Raw genomic sequence first — 17,060 nt, forward strand, 5'->3', positions numbered from 1 at the left:
CGAGCTAATGAGAATCATATGACGAAATGTTTCAAACTATATACTGATGCAACAAAACATCAGAACATGACAGGCAGATTATATGTAAGCAGTTAGTTAGTTTGGTTTGCAGCTTGAAGCAACAAAATATCTTGAACTTTTTTGTGAATGCTTATTGTAAGTAGTGTTTTGTTTTAAAAGTGAATATTTCAACTGGTGTTTAATTGTATAAATATTTAAGCCAGGTTTATAGTTTAATAGTTAATTAAAAATTTTACAGTTTCTTGTTTACTAAAAGTTTTATTTAATTTTTAGTTTATTGTTTTAAGTCTTTTGATATAGATTTAAATAGCTTCCAGTTTTTAAAGTGTTACCAAATTAATTAATAGTTTTGTATATGCTAGTATTTCTTGTTGTGTTTTATATAAAAGATTCATCACTCAAAACTGTCGTGTCTGATTATAGAAAATAGTTTCAGTTAGAATTTAGAATTTTTTAGATATTAATTAAATAAGGTAGGATTTAGTTATGATGGGTAGTACTAATAAGTTAAGTGTACCACAATCAGTCCACAACTTTACTACCAAATTGTCAACCTTTGCTAGCTGTTCTACTGATTATTAGGTTAAAGTATTTTTTTCAGTTTTTAAAAACCTCATTCTGACTCAGGCTGGTTTATACTCACTCTAGCTAGTTTTGTTGACTTAAACAGTGGCAACACTGCTAGTTTGAAAATTTTTGGGAATTTTAGAAAATCTTGGACTGCCTAAGGCTAGTTTAGTCTTTTATAAAACTCAGGCTAGTTTTCTTTTAGATTTTGAATGAGCTTGAGCTGATCCAGTTTTCAATATTTTGTAATTTTCTAGTGTATTTTGTTCAAGAACTTGATTTCAGATTTTTAATTGTAAATAACACCTAAATTTGTAAACCTTGTGGCTAGCTGTTCTACTTATTATTAGATTGAAGTTCTTTTTTTTCAGTTTTTAAAAACCTCATTCTGACTCAGGCTAGTTTATAGTCTAGTGATGTACCCGGACTCACTATCCGGGTCCGGCCGGATATTGCCATTTTTGTCTGATATCCGGATCCGGCCGGATTCTAATTTGAAAAAAAAGTCCGGATCCGGTTCCGGCCGGATTCTAATTTGAAAAAAAAGTCCGGATCCGGTTCCGGCCGGATTCTAGTTTGAAAAAAAAGTCCGGATCCGGTTCCGGCCGGATTCTAATTTGAAAAAAAAGTTCGGATCCGGGTCCGGTACATCACTACTTATATTAGAGTTGAGTCAAAATAAATAAAATATTGGGTATGGATAGCGGTTTTATCAATATTTTTTTTTTTAAATTTTGTCTCTTTTGTCCTAAAATAAAAATACTTAAGTTATTTAAAGTTAAACAACTATAAAAAAAGTTTAAAAACAGTTTGATATAAAGTACAAAAAAAAATTCTATATAATAACTGTTTATAAATAAAACAATTATTGTCTGATATGACGAGGTATAGAAACATATTAATTGAAGTCGAATGAAACTAAACTCATGTCAAAATATTCAAATCAATCAAACTTAATTGTTAACATTTAGAAAGTGGTGTTATTAGAAAACATATTACATAAATTCATACTTTATATCAAATTAAACTAACTTTTTTCAATGATTCCTTATATTTTTGTTTCTTCTTTTCAACCTGTATTAAGTTTTTTCGAAGATTTTTTTTTCAAGAAAATATAAACATAAAAAAAACACTTACCTCGACTGAAGGTCTTTTTGTTTCTTTTGATATACTCTGAAGTTTAAAAAACGTATTTGTTATTTACTATCAATATTTAGTTTTTAATTGAATACTATCATTAAGTATTGATAAAAAAAGAAACAATACAACTTTTAAAGCAATTCATTTTTTGAAGATAAACCTTTTTGAATTAAGTGTACTTCTTAAAATAAAGAGACTAAACAGTTTTATTGATAGTAAGTTCTATTTTTTAAAACTTTGTTTTACTAATAATAAAACATTTTTAAGGTTAAGCACATGTATATACAAATTTTCTTAAGTGGTTACTTCAGAAAACACTATGTACGATAATAATATACAAAATTACACGAAAATAGTTACTTTAATCATTATATGTAAAAGCTGTAATTATTTTATTAAGTTTAAGGTTAAACATAAAAACGAGCAAACTCGACACTATACTTACTATTATCTTATCAAAATACTTCAAGTATACTTTTAATTAGAAGAATAAATAAGTTTTAAAGATATAGTAACAAAAATATTTGAAATATTTTTTACATAAAGTATTTTTTTTTAACTAAAAGAAAAGAAAGTAACAAACTCATTTTCGCCTAAAAATGACTATTTATACAACTTACTGATTCTAATGCATCAATTAATTGCTGTTTCGATTTTCTTGTCTGTTTGGCAATTACAACTAAAAAAAACTTTTAAATAGAAAATATTAGGTAAGTTTAACTACTGAATAAATTTAAAACAGTTAAATTTAAACAAAATTGATATTTAAGGCATATATAGCATTAATACTAAAAAAGTTCAAACAATGCATCTGTGAAAAAAAAAAATTAAAACAAACAGTTTAAAATTATTAGAACGAAAATAATAACAGAAACATTTCAATAAATATAAATATTTTATAACTTGGTTTAAAAGAGTAAATTGTTAAACTGGTAATAATTTGAAAGTAAGTACTTAAGTTTTGAAACTTTAATAAATAAATACCAAAAAATGCTAAACACAAAACACTAAAAATCTAAAAGTAGGATGTCAAAGTTTAAGCAAACTCGCAAAAACTATCGTAACAGTCATAATTTTTATGCTATTTTTACCAAATTTTTTCTATTAAAAAAAAGTTTAATGACATATTTATTTGTTATAAGTATGCCAAAAATTAATTTTATAAGTAAAAGTTAAAAAAAGAAACCAAAGTATATTTTTAATAAATATAGTTATAAATTTGTAGTATAACCTCTTGTAGTGCATCTTGGTATGCTTCTTTATAATCTTTTTTCTAAATAAAAAACATAAAACAACTTAGAAAAAAATTTTTATTTATAGTTTAGCTGGTGTAAATATCATAACACTGTTTTATAAGAATACACCTGCTTTTAGCTTATTCAGTATAGAACTTTTGTTTAAAGTTCAATAAACAAGTTTAAAAGTTTTAAATTAATCAGTCTTTATTATAATGTTAAGAATAACTATAGACTTTTTATAAAAAAGTATTTGAAAATTTTAACAAAATAAGACTAAAATTTATTCTTATAAGTTTGAGATTCCTCAATTTTAAAATAACGTAATTTTTGTGTAAAACTGTAATACGTAACTTTTTTTTATTTCTTTGAAGTTTAAAAACTTACTCAGCTCTTATCTTTTTAATTTTTTGAAATCAACGATTTTTAAAGCAATAGAATTAGTTTTAAAAAAACTTAAACTTCAAAATAAAAAGTTAATTACGTATCGTAGCTTTACACAAAAGTTACGTTTTAACCTTAAAACTGATTAATTTAAATGTAAACTTTTTAGTTTTTTAAAAAGTTACCAATTGTTAATAATTTAATCTTTTTTTTAGAGGTAATGCTTTCTTTTTAACGTACATTTAGTTTTAAAAATGATTACTGTAACATTTTAATTAAGTCAGTATTAAATATATCAGAAAATATATCACTTACTAACCTCATTTAAGTCTTCACAAAGTTTAAAAATGACCGTTGTGCCCTGATAAATGTTTTCTTAGTAATGAAAACTAAAAATTAAAATTAGTTAGAAAACGTTACTTACTTTGAAGTCAGGGTCTATGTGTTGAAATCCCTAAAGAGTTTTTTTCGTTATTAGTTTCAAATATAAATGTTATAATTTAAAGAAAAACATACCTCTGGTTCTTCACCCTATTGAAAGTAAACGAGCATAATATACAATAACAAAACTTTGTCTATATACTACATGAATATACTTCAATTGACCAAAAATACATCAAGTGTATGTCAAAAACAACTCTACCAATTCTTTAAAATAAAAACTGTGTTTAAGGAAATAAGGAAACTGCCACAATTAAATTAATTTTTACTTAAAAACTAAGTAAAATTTATCAACTAAATTTTATTAAAAATGCATATCTATATGTATAAACAAGTTTTGTACTGTGTAACAAATAAAAAACTTCATAGTTTTAAAATTAAAGCGACATACTTAGCTAGTTTTTGTAAAATTTATTTTAGAGTATTCTGACTTGTATAATTTTTTTTTTTGCTAATTATCTAATTTTTAGTACACTTACGTTAGAAATTGTAATTTATTTTAACAGTACAGACAAAAATATGTTTATAACTACATAAAAAGTTTTAATTTGGCTTAATCAAATGTTTATTTTTATTGAATAAATGAACACTCAATTTTTTTTCTTTCCAATATATTTCGTCAAATTCTCTTCAGGGAAATTACAATTGAAACAATACAATAAAACACAACAAGTATATATACAAAAATTTTACAAATTAATTAACTAATCGATTAAGTGAATGTAAATGTAATCAACAAAAACTTTAAAAATCAACACAAAATGGTCTTAACTAAATAAGGCTAAAGTGCAGTCAACTTTTTTTTACATAAATTTGGTTTATTTAAATGTATTAAAATGGCTTCAAGTCTAACTAATTCCAATGTATTTGAACATTGTCGTTACACTGAAATTAAATAATGCAAACTTTTTTCCACAATTTGGATTATTCACAAGGTTTTCTGCTATCGCGGAATTTTTTTTTATTGCATTTTTGACTGCAACACTCTTTTCGTCTTTTTTGTCTTTAATATTTTTATTTTTTGTATACATACTTGTTGTGTTTTATTGTATTGTTTTAATTGTAATTTCCCTGAAGAGAATTTGACGAAATATATTGGAAAGAAAAAAAACTGAGTGTTCATTTATTCATTAAAAATTTTAAAATAAAGTCTGATGTTTTAATTACTAAATATTTATTAATAACATAGATTTTTGTTCTCATTTTTAATTTGTTTAATTATTGTGCATGTTTTTACAAATAAAACTTTAAATGTACCAAGTTGAATTATTAATTTATTAAGAAATACAAAAAGTAACAATGAAAATTGTATTTAAAATTACTTACCGATTTTATCACTTGGATACAATTACATACATCTTTTCTTTTCTGAAAAATATACATTTGATATAAACTTTGAGTACAAAAAAACATTCATATATAAATCAAAAATAGATATAAAAGATTATGTTTTACTTTATACATGTAAATTTACAAGTGTTAGTTTTAAAAATATACTTCAATTGATCAAAATTCTTAAGATATGCAACACTTTGATTTATACGAAACAATGTTTTTTTTTTGTAATATATGTATTTTCCTCGAAAAAAACCTTTGGTTTGCTAAGAAGTTTTAGTTTAATGATAAAAAAGTATAAAAATCTAAATTGTACTGAGAATTGGTTCAGAAATAAGTATAATAATCTAAATCTGTATTGTGTGTGATGCAATCATTACGCTTGTGCGTTAACAAACAAAATCTTAAAATTAGTTACTCGAACTTGTCGAACATCGTAGATACCTTGAATATTAATACAGTGTTACAGGTAAAACATAAGTTTTTGAATTTGTTCCAATGTGGAAAAAATAACCAGAATAAATGTTTGACAGTTTTCTGTATAGCTTAGTATGAACTAAGTGCCTAAATGTATTTTATTAATAAAGTTTTATCTTAAATTTACCTCCAAGTAAAATAATATTTAAAAACTACCTTCATTTGTTCCATAAACAAAGGGTTCCAAAACTAGAAAAAAAATATTTTATTGAAAGATTATTTTGTTATCGATAGAAAATGTATAATAGAAAAAAAACTTAATAATAAGTCACATTTCTCTAAGCTAAATTAAATTTTAAACTTACCATACACGGGAAACCTATTTCCGCTAATTGCTGTAAGTAAATATGCATTTAAAAAAGAAAATAAAAGAATAGTTTCTTTTAATATATGAACTTACAGACAACGGGCAGGAATCTTGTTCACATTCGATCTACGTAAATAAACACTAATTATAAATAATGAAATTAGTTTTAAAACGTTTACTAAAGTTTTTTATTAAAAGTCTGTAATACACTATAAACATTTTTTTATATGTTGTTCAAAAAGAAAATGCTACTTAAAAACTATTTTATAGTTTAGAAAATTAACATTATTTTATTTTCAAAGAAAACAGAAAACTGTTTTCTGTAGTATAAAAAAAGTTATCAACAAATATTTTATTATTTAATAGTAATTTGAAAATGTATTGTATAAAAAGGTAATTTTAAAAAACCAAAACACATTTTCAACTTAAAAAAACGTTCTTTTATTTTTACTAACTTATTCGATAGTTTTCATTTTCGCTAAATCTTTACAGTTTCCTACTTATAAATAGATAATTATCAAAATTTTTACTTACGGAGGTAGCGCTACTGGCGAGTTCAACTTCTGACTTTTTTTCGTTTGCTACTATAGGTTCGTTTTCATAGGTTAGTTCGTGTGTTACAGTCTCTTCCTCATGCGTACTTATTTTCTATAAAACACCAACATAATAGAAATTACATTGGAATCTGATTCATCAGTTTAAAGGCTTGCAAATGTACTAAATTAGATGATTAACTGTTAGCTTACTTAGGTATATTAACTAAAATGCACTGACCTCTTCACAAGGATTTTCAGGATGTAATTCCAAATACGAATTGGTATCAGTTTTGGAAATCTAAAAAAAAATCAACATCAGGAAAGATATAAAAAAATAACTTATAATAAATACAGCATTTTCTGTTTTTATGAGCCAAGTTGTACAGGCTAAAAAATATTATAACACAATGTTAGATTAAACTGCAGAGTTTATCGATAATTGAAATATAAATTAATTTATATAAGCTAGTTTGAATATCTTTTTGGCGGTTATAACTAAAAAAGTTTCAAAAGTGATTCTGTGAGCATTGAACACGATTTTTAATTTTAGCTTACTTTTACCTATAAGTTTTAGAATTTAAATAAAGACTTTTTTTATTTATCAAATCACAAAATTTTAAAGTCTGATCAATAGGCTTGATATTAACCTTTTTGTTGAAAGTATGTGTACAAAAAACATCGTCATCTGAATATATATTTGTTCTGAACCTAGACAGATTTTCATTACAAAAGAATTCTTTCCGGTCATAATCTGAATATCCCGCAGTTAAGTTAGGAGACTGTGTTTAAATAACTCGAATTAAGTTTTAAAAATAACTGTCTACATTATATAGAGGAAAAGTTTTTGTTTTAGTAGTGTTACAGAGAATATAAATATCTTTCTAAAACTGATAGTCCAGCCATTTATTAGTTTTAGACTTTAAAGAAATTAAAATATATATGCTATAAAAAATTTAAAGTTAAATTTAAACCTAAGAGTTAAAAAATAAATAAAAACTGTTTTTTGTATGAAATGTTGTTTATTTGATACAGGACCATTCTGAAAAATTGTACATCATGTTTTACGTTGAATTATTTTATAAAAAAGTATTTTTTGCTAATTTTTTATTTTATTTTTAAGCTTAGATGACTTTACTTATATATTAAATTTTTAACGTTACAGTATACTTTAAAAATTTAGCTATTTTTTTAATAGTATTTTTATATTTAACACAGTTTTATTTTGATAACACCTGAAACAATTTTAAGACACCGTTATTTATGATATAGCAGCTTTATAATATAATTTATTGCGAAATATTCTTAATAGAATCCAAAACAAAGCAATAATTTCTAAAGAGGTATTCTGACGAGATATATTAGGGTGGTTTATAATCTAAATTGTTAAGAATGACAAACAACACTAAACTATGAAGTTACTTGTACATGAAATAAACAATTCATGTTAATTTAGTTAATTAACTAATTATAATAACAGAATACAAAAAAATCTATAAAAAGCTGATGCATAATATTTATGGAAAGGTTTTTGATAAGTTTAACTAAAAGCAACAAATTTGTACGAGCTGGTTTTTTGTTGGCCTAATGTAAGTAGCTAGTGATTTTTGTCAGTTAAACCATTGTTTTTACTGCTATCAAAATTAAGAAAATAGTTTTATTAAACTAGTTATTATTAGTTGTTGTCGTTTTTTAACTATAACTACACAAGTTGTTAGTACTTAATCCTTTAGTATACAGATATAAATAAGTTTTAAAAATTGCCATAATTTACCGTTTACTTCTAGCTATCTATTATAAAAGTTAAATAAACAGTAATAATTACCCAAACACTTTCGCGGCACAGTTTTGATTGTAACTGGGCAACTTTAGTCTGCGATTGATTGAAGCAATTCCAACTCATCTCACACGATCTAACTGCTGCAACATAAGGATTATTTTCCTCGTCAAATCTTGTTGGTGTATGGCAGGAGAGCACATAAGGAATTATCGAATGCTGACGACCCATACCATAGGCTCGTTCAAAAACTTCACAAATGCTAGGTGTAGGCGAGAATGTTTTTGATGTTATTGTTGATACGGTGTTAGTTTCTGCAAAATATTTAAATATTTTGTTAAAACTTAATTATACTACTTAAGTATAAAGTTAATTATTTTTACTGAACCTAAAGTTGTGAAATTGTTTTTAAATATATAATTTTAAATGAAAATAAAAGTTATAGACAAGTTTTAAATAATACAAATAAATAATAAAAAATTTATACGAAAGTTTATTAATAATAACTGTACCTAAACTTAAACTTCATTAACTGCAAGAAAAAAAACAAAAAACGATAGAAAAATATTTTTTAGTTCGAACTTCTTCTTTAATTTGTAATCAACAGAATCTGTGAACTATTTAGATTTTAGATAGTCTATTGCAAAGCTATTATAAACTATCAAGTGTAACATTATCGGTTCAGATCAACTTATTTCGTAAACTCTTAGTAGCATTAGGCCAAGAAAATTTTTTAGTTTTCCTAAACTATCATCAATAAATAGCTATATTTTAGATTACCAGGTAGTCATGTCATTTTGAATGTAATTTTTATCATTAAATACATTTTAATAGTATAATTTTTGTTTTTTAGCGATACAATATAAATATATTTTAAACTTAGTTTATTTATTTGTATTTGGAGAATTACTATAATACTGTATTTAAGATTATTAAATAATTCAATCAAAACTTTTAACAAGAAATAAAAAATAATAAAACTTAATTGTTTTAAAACATAAGTTACAAGCCCAATTGGTAATTTTATTATCTAAAAAATTCTTAGTAACAACCTTGAAAACTTACTTACTATCATTCTAATTAATTATTTGTTGTAATTAAATCTAAACTATACGTGATAGCTTAAGATAAACTCTTCTATAAAATATTTATTATACTTTTAGATTGATGTATTCTATACAAGTCCAAGTTGTTATGAAACTTTTAATTATCAGCCATATAAAAAATTCAAATAAATAAATCAAAATTAATTTATGCAACAAAAAACTAAATATGTATTGTTAAAGAATATTCAAACTTAGTATATCATTGGTCGTAATAAAAAATGATCAGGACCTTACAAAGCTAGTAAGTATTAAGCAGTGGATATCAAATGGTTAAAGGGACAATTTAAAACATATACTTTAAATCAGTACTTTATTTTCCTGAACAGTTGTTTTTTATTAAATAAAAACTAAACGAACAACTTTCTTTTTAAGTATAAAGTTAGTTAAGCGTTTTCGTTTCCTTTATTAAAAATACGTTTAACAAACGAGTTCTTAAAAAATATGCTTTTTTAGAACTTTTGAGTACAACAAATTAGAAACAAAAAATGTAATTACTTGAAACAATGTCTTCACTTTTAACACCTGCTCCCATCATTGGAGTTGTCAAAGGTTTGACTAAAGGTAGATCCGTAAGTTTCGTGTTTGAAGAAGATTCATCCTGCTCAAGTTCAAAACAACAACTTTTTTCAATTGAACACTTTACTGTAGAAATTGAGCTAACACTCGATATTTCACTGTACAGAGCATCAAACTGCGCTTTATGTGCCTTTAAGTCATTTGTGGAAGAATTCAATTCACTTTCATTAGTTCTATCGTTTTCTGAAATAAACACGTTTTCTTTTCCATGTTCTTGAGTTTTATTATCTTTATTAACGTTTGTTTCAAAAACTTTAGGATTTAAGTTACTAGTAAGAGACTGAAAATGTGTAGAATCTGAAGAGTTTGTAGATGTACCAGAAGTTGTATTTTCAGAATCATATAAGGATGTTGAACTAGCGCTATTATCTTTGCGAAAGCCTTGCATAGAAGTGTTATGTGATTCCAACGTTTTGTATGATGAAATTGTCTGCCAAGAACTTTCTGATGATGATTCAGATTCTGTATAAATGTTTTGTTTTATTGCATTCGACCAATTTATTTAGACTTTTTTATGAATGCTAGGTTTAGTTTTATTTAATCTAGTGTTTTCACAAAAACAAAAATCGATATTTATCATATTTAAATAAAAAAATTTACGACAAACTAATAAATTAAAGTTTTTGTAAAATACATTTATTCTATAAACTTATCTATTAGGTTAGTTAGAATGAAAACATAATTTAAAAAATATATAAACAAATCTAAACACCTGAACTAAACGTTTCACAGGAGTCTTCTGAGCTACTGATGTCTGTGAAGAAATATTTAGTTTGATCAGAATTTTCCACGGAACCTTTTGGTTTATTGCTACATTCTTTTGGTTCTTTTTTGTTACCTGAAAAAAAATCCACTAGAAAAATATAACTTATTAGTGTCTACATAAAAACTTTTACAGTGCATAAATTGTTTAAAAAGTTAGATAATTCGTTCATTTACTGTTTTCTAACTAAGTATAAAAAAAAAGATAGAATCAGCTTGCTAACCATCATACATAAAACTTACAAGCAAAGTCAAATACATGAAAAATGTATTTTTTTCTTCTTTGTATTTGTAAAAATATGTCCGTATTTTTGTACTTTACCCAATCTTCACTCTAAATGTATTTTTAGATAAAAGTTTTTGAAAGTTGTCATTAACTAACTTATATGTACTCTTTAATTTATTGTTTTTTTAAAGAAAAATCTTATATATAATTATATACAGTCTATAAAAAAAGTATATTTTGGTATAAAACTTTTAAATAACAAATGAAAAGATTAGTATTTAATAGAAAACACTTTAACTTAATAAAAACTTTCTGCAAATTTTAGTAGTACACTTTTATTTAACTTATTAAAATTAATTTTGCTATTTGATTGGTTATTAGTTATAAAAAAAAAACATCTAAATTTTTTTTAATAAATTTTATAATTTTGATTACATTAAATATAATTACTGCTAAAGAAATTAAGGTGTATCAATATTTACTGAAGCTAACCTCAAGCATTTGATAGCAATCGAGGATGATACTATGTATATTTTGAATAATGATACCTATCGAAGTAAAATTAAGATTATTTGTGTTAAAAACTTAAAACATTTAGAAAAACATTTTTCTACAATTTAATAAAAAAAATAATAATAAGCGTCCTTGTTATAGAGTGATTATCAAAACTTAAAACTACGTATTTAGTGTAAAGAAGAAGAGAAACATACTTGTAGCTTATTTAATCTACTTGTGGAAACTAAAAAAATTGTTTGCGATACTTAACTACCCAAATATAAATTAGGCTTTTGAGCTTTATACGGTAATAAAAAAATATTCTTTCTTCTACAAACTACCACAACAGCCAACGCTACCAGGACTACCTTAGAAAATGACATAGTCAACACTTTTACACGGGTGAAAAATTTTCACGAGCGTCACTTTTGAACGGTTGGGTATACGGCGGGAGTAATTAGATTAGTTATATTATTTTTCATTTAAGTTTTAGTTTAATTGTAGATTTTAACAACTGTTTGTAGTTATTTTTAAACAGTAGTCTTTTAATCAGTTATGTTTAACTTCACACAAGTCAACCTTACAAAAACAAGTACTAATGTAAACCTAAAGTTAAAACAATTAAGTAAAACTGAAACATAATTACTCTCCCCGTTTACCCAACCGTTCAAAATTGATGTCGTGAAAAAGTGACACACGTACATAAGTGTTACTCGTGCAAAAATGACGCCGTGCTGTATTGACACTTCGTGCATATTTGACATCTACATAATAAAAAAAGCAAGTTAAAATTTCAGTGAGAGAGCTAACTAAATACATCTTATCTTTAAAAGTTTACTAGTAGTTATTGTGGCTATATTCAGCAAAGCTGAGATGTTTTTACGGCGTCATTTAACAAATACTAAAAACTACACCACACGACCATCAACAAAAGTCCATGTGACATTCTGCAACTTGGTTTAGTACTCCTTTTGACTCATCAGGCATATATAGTCACGATGAACCGTTGTGTCAATCAAACCAAACGTGCTACGTACTTTCAAAAAGTTGTTTATGGTCGTTTGATGCAGTTTAGTGCTTAATTTAAATGTTAACAAACAATTGGTTTTTTTTTGACAATAATTTCCTTGTCGATTATCCAGTAAAATTTAGTCATTTTAAATTCTAGCATCACGTTTTCGTGTTTAAATTGTAATTGTTTAGAACAAATTTTGCGTGTTGAAATTATGTTTTACTCGTTGTGAGTCAAATATGTGAAACAATGTTTATCCTTAAGTATTAAAAGTTAATTCTTACTTAATGAACACTTCATCCAATTCAGAGTAGATGTGGAAAAATCTTCATCCTTATTTTCTGAACTGAATTCTTTTGAAAAATGTCCATAGATTACTTTATATACTTGTATATACTTCAAAACAAAGTCTTTAAACACGTCCGATAGACCACTGTTTGAAAAATGTTATACTTTTACAAAAAAAAGTTTTCTAAGTTTTATCAACACTAAATATTAGATTATAAATGTTTATAATACTCAGTATTTCTTAAAAAAATCAATTGCAATTAATATAATATTCTAACAAGTTTTGTGTAAATTAATATTTAGGACTAAATAAGCAAACAAAATTTTCATCGAGTATCAAAAGCCTTATTAATGTTATTAAAATAAAAACTGTTTTTTGTAGAGTATTAACAAAGCAAAAATTTACTTAAAGACACTCGGGAAATAAAAGAATATTTTTTAACAAAAACTCAAAAAACTAGTTTAAAAGTAATTTGTATAATTCGGGAAATATATTTTGAAAACTTTTAACAACTTTATTTCACAGATAGTTCAAATTTAAAAACGTTATTGTTACAGTAAAATATTTGTCCCTAAACTAGAAATAAAATATTTTCGTTTATGCAAAAAATGGAAGTTTTATTATGTTGTTGCCGGGACACGTACAAAATCCACCTGCGATCAAAATCCACCCGCGTTCAAAATTCACCCAGTCAAATTCGAGAACCGCTTACCGATCGAGGGTAACGGTTAGGGGTAAAAGTGATAGTTAAAATTGAATAAAAAATAAATTAATAAACGCAAAAAATTTATAAAATAAATTAATAAAAAAAAAAAAAAAATTAAGTGGATTTTGAACGCGGGTGGATTTTGATAGTTTACCGTTGTTGCCTTATCTGTTCACTTATGTAGTTATTTTATAAAGAATGACAGTTTTATTTTGCTATGCGTGCTTTTGACTAAAGTTAGCATATCCCGTAATCAAAATTAAGTTTTAGTTAAAAAGTAATAAACAAATTTACACATTTAAAACAATATTTTAAGCAAATGAGAATACTTTGAACACTCATTTTTTTATGAATTATGATTTTAATTTTAAATAAATGCGTACAAAAACAAGAAGATAGTGCTACTGTTACAAAGCAGCATAGAAACTTACCTATTAAGCTCAATACTTTTAACGCGCAGAAACTCTTTCAATCCGTTTGAAATAAAAGACACCTCTAAAAAATATACTACTTTTAGAATTATTAAACATATTTCTAATAAAAATATTAACGATGTTACCTGTATCAGAAATTAGTTTTTTACAGTCCACTTTAACATCTAGATTTTGACTAAGAGCTTTTATTTGCGTAAAGTTTTGATATAATGATTCGGTACATAATGTCTGCAAAAATTACCTTAGATAATAAAATTAAATCAAAAAGGTTAGTTGCAGTAAACTATTTGAATAAACTAATATCAATGACATTCCGTGTACTTCTTACCTTATTTTTAACTGTGTTCTTTAGTTTTGTATAGTTTTAATTCATGAACGATTTAAAAAACTTCATAAGTTTAAAATAGTTTATAAAAATTCTAAATTATCAAAACATACTAACCACACTCGTCGTCTAAATACTACGTTAAATAACTTAATATAAAAAAACATACTAGTATTAAACAGTTTTTTATAATAAAAGTTTTACAGCACTAGGGTTAATATAAAACTGTGAACTGTATTATGACAAGTTAGTTGCATGTATTGTATGCATACTTTTTATCACAGGTAAAAGGTGATCCTAAAGCAGGGCCAAAATATTTGAGCGCTAATCACTTACATACTATAAAAAGTTCTTAAAATAATGCTTTATATATCTATAGTACATTTTTTTTCATATAAAACTACTTAAACTTTTATTCCAGCTGAAAAGAATACTTTTAATAGTTTCATAAACACTAAGCAATAAGGGAACACTAGAAGAAATTGAGTTTTTTTCTTAATATTTTTACTCGTATAATATTATAGTTACAGCTGGTATATTTACAACATGACCGAATTCTAAATAAATTGAAGTTTTGTTTGGAGTTTTGAACAGAACTGCATAAGATATTTTAATTTTTATAACGTTGTAATTTTGTGACAAAAACCAGAAAAAAACTGTTAAAAAAATGTTTAAAGAAACGAAAACTTTACTTTATAAAACTTTAAACAAACTATAAATATGACAAAAAATAGCAGACTTTATATATAACAATTCTGGTATGCTATTTCATAAATATTGGTTTGCTTTAGTTTTTCTTAATTAATTATTAGAAGAAAAAATAGTCAGATATTATAATCAGTCATTAGTATCACGTTAATATTTAATAATATGTAACAAAAAAATTGTTTAGGGTTTAGTTATACTTAATGAATAAAAATATTTTTTACTATTGTTACTACTATAACTAACTTGATTTTTATTATTAAGTTGTTCAATTAAGTTTTCAATATCATCACCAATTTTAGTTAAAGCGAATGTAATATCTGTATTACAAACTTCATCAACTTTGTTACTAAAGGAAGTAGCTAGGTTTCTAAATGCCGAAACAATAGAAGAAAGCTTGATTCTAAAATGAAAGTTCTAGTAAAAAAGTGTTTATTTACTTTTAATTTTAAAATAAAAGTTAAAAATGTTTTATTTTCAATAAATAGGATGAATGGTATGTGGGTAGTCTGCCTTTTTTTAGCCTAGAATCGGATTCTATTTGAATAAGAATTGAAAATATATTTTTGTTAAACGAAAGACCTCTTGTTCAGAGTTTTTATTTAAAACAATTGAGACAGTTATTTTCTAGAGTTTTTCCTTGAAATTAATTCTAATAGATTTTAAAGAAAATTTTGTATTGAACGAGGTACAATCTTTGTTGTATATAGTATACAAAATGAATCTACATCTAATTTTTAATAATTATCAAAAAGAAAGAAAACAATGTAAAAAATAGGATTCTAGTCAATTTATAGGATTTTCTATGAAATGTATACTTATAAAAGTTTATTTAGATTCTTTTGTAACTTGATTTGAATTTTAACAAATATTAAAAATGAGTTTGATTAAATACCATTATTAACATTTTTTTTTTAATTTTTAAGTATTTCTATAAAGTTATTGCAACTTGATTGAAAGGTTAGTTTTTGCTAGTTATTTTGATAGATTAGTTTAAAATATTGCAAAATTAATTGATCAAAATCCAACCAATAAAACGACGGTTATTTTTAAATTGAAACTCACTTGTTGCTATCTAAATCTTCTGACATATTATTCTATTAAAATCTCTTTACTTTAGGGCGTCTTACTTTAAACATTTATAAAAATATAACTAAATAATACCATTTATTACTTAGGCTTCTTACTTTGACATAAAATTATAAAAGATAAATATTGATAAGTTTGTACGGGCTGACTTTTATTACGTCATATAATCTTTGAAAATACTTTAAATAATTATTCAAAACTCTTACTGCTTTGGATTTAACAAAAAACTTTTCTTAAGCCACTTTAAGTTTTGCAACTAAGATAATTTAATTAATTTTTATTTTCTTACATGTAGACAAATTATCTATTTAAGTCAATTTTCGTAAAGTGCGCACAAGTGCTTACGTTTTCTTAGAACTAATATCTTAAAAGTTAAAAGAGCAATAAGTTTCTGCTTACAATATACTTTTAATCTAGAAATTAATCATTTATTAAGTAGAAATATAAAGAACAAATCTTTTTTAAAGTATTATGCATTTAAGCAAGTAGATAGTATGCAATGCACACCAATTTTCAATATAACTTAAAAGTCTCGCTGCCCAAAAATGCTAGAAAATTAAACAAAGTCTCATTTGACACTATGTTCAACTTTATAATTTACAAAATCATTTTTGTTAACATGCGTTAATAAAAAGAGTAATTAGGGTAGACAACTATAAAAGTTTTTTAATATTCGACCAACTAAGATTCCTAAATTAGTTTTAAGTATCACTGCAAAATCTTCCGTTTATAATTTAAACTATTTTAAGAAACAGAGTTTCGATAGAAATGTTAACTTAGTTCTAGCTAGACCAACCTCTTTGTGTTTTTCATAAGTAGTCTAAATATTCAACAATATTTTTTTTCCTAGTTTTTATATAGCATTCAAGTAAATCTATTTTTGTCATACAGTTAAAACTTTTCCTAGATATATGAGTTTAGTTAGATGTTTATCATCGGTTTAGGTTTATTATTTGCTGCAGAGACGTAGCTTGGACGCTAAAACTTTCTATAAGACAATTTTGCTTATACTTTTGATTGAAAAATATTTTGTTTTTAGTGTTCAATAACTTAAACTGCATTAATTTTTTTTTTCTGCAGTTATAGGTTCAGCTTTGAGGAGTTTTTGTAATCCAAGC

Source organism: Thalia democratica, chromosome 9 (assembly GCF_965202585.1).
Source record: "Thalia democratica chromosome 9, ktThaDemo2.hap1.1, whole genome shotgun sequence".
Taxonomy (NCBI): Eukaryota; Metazoa; Chordata; class Thaliacea; order Salpida; family Salpidae; genus Thalia; species Thalia democratica.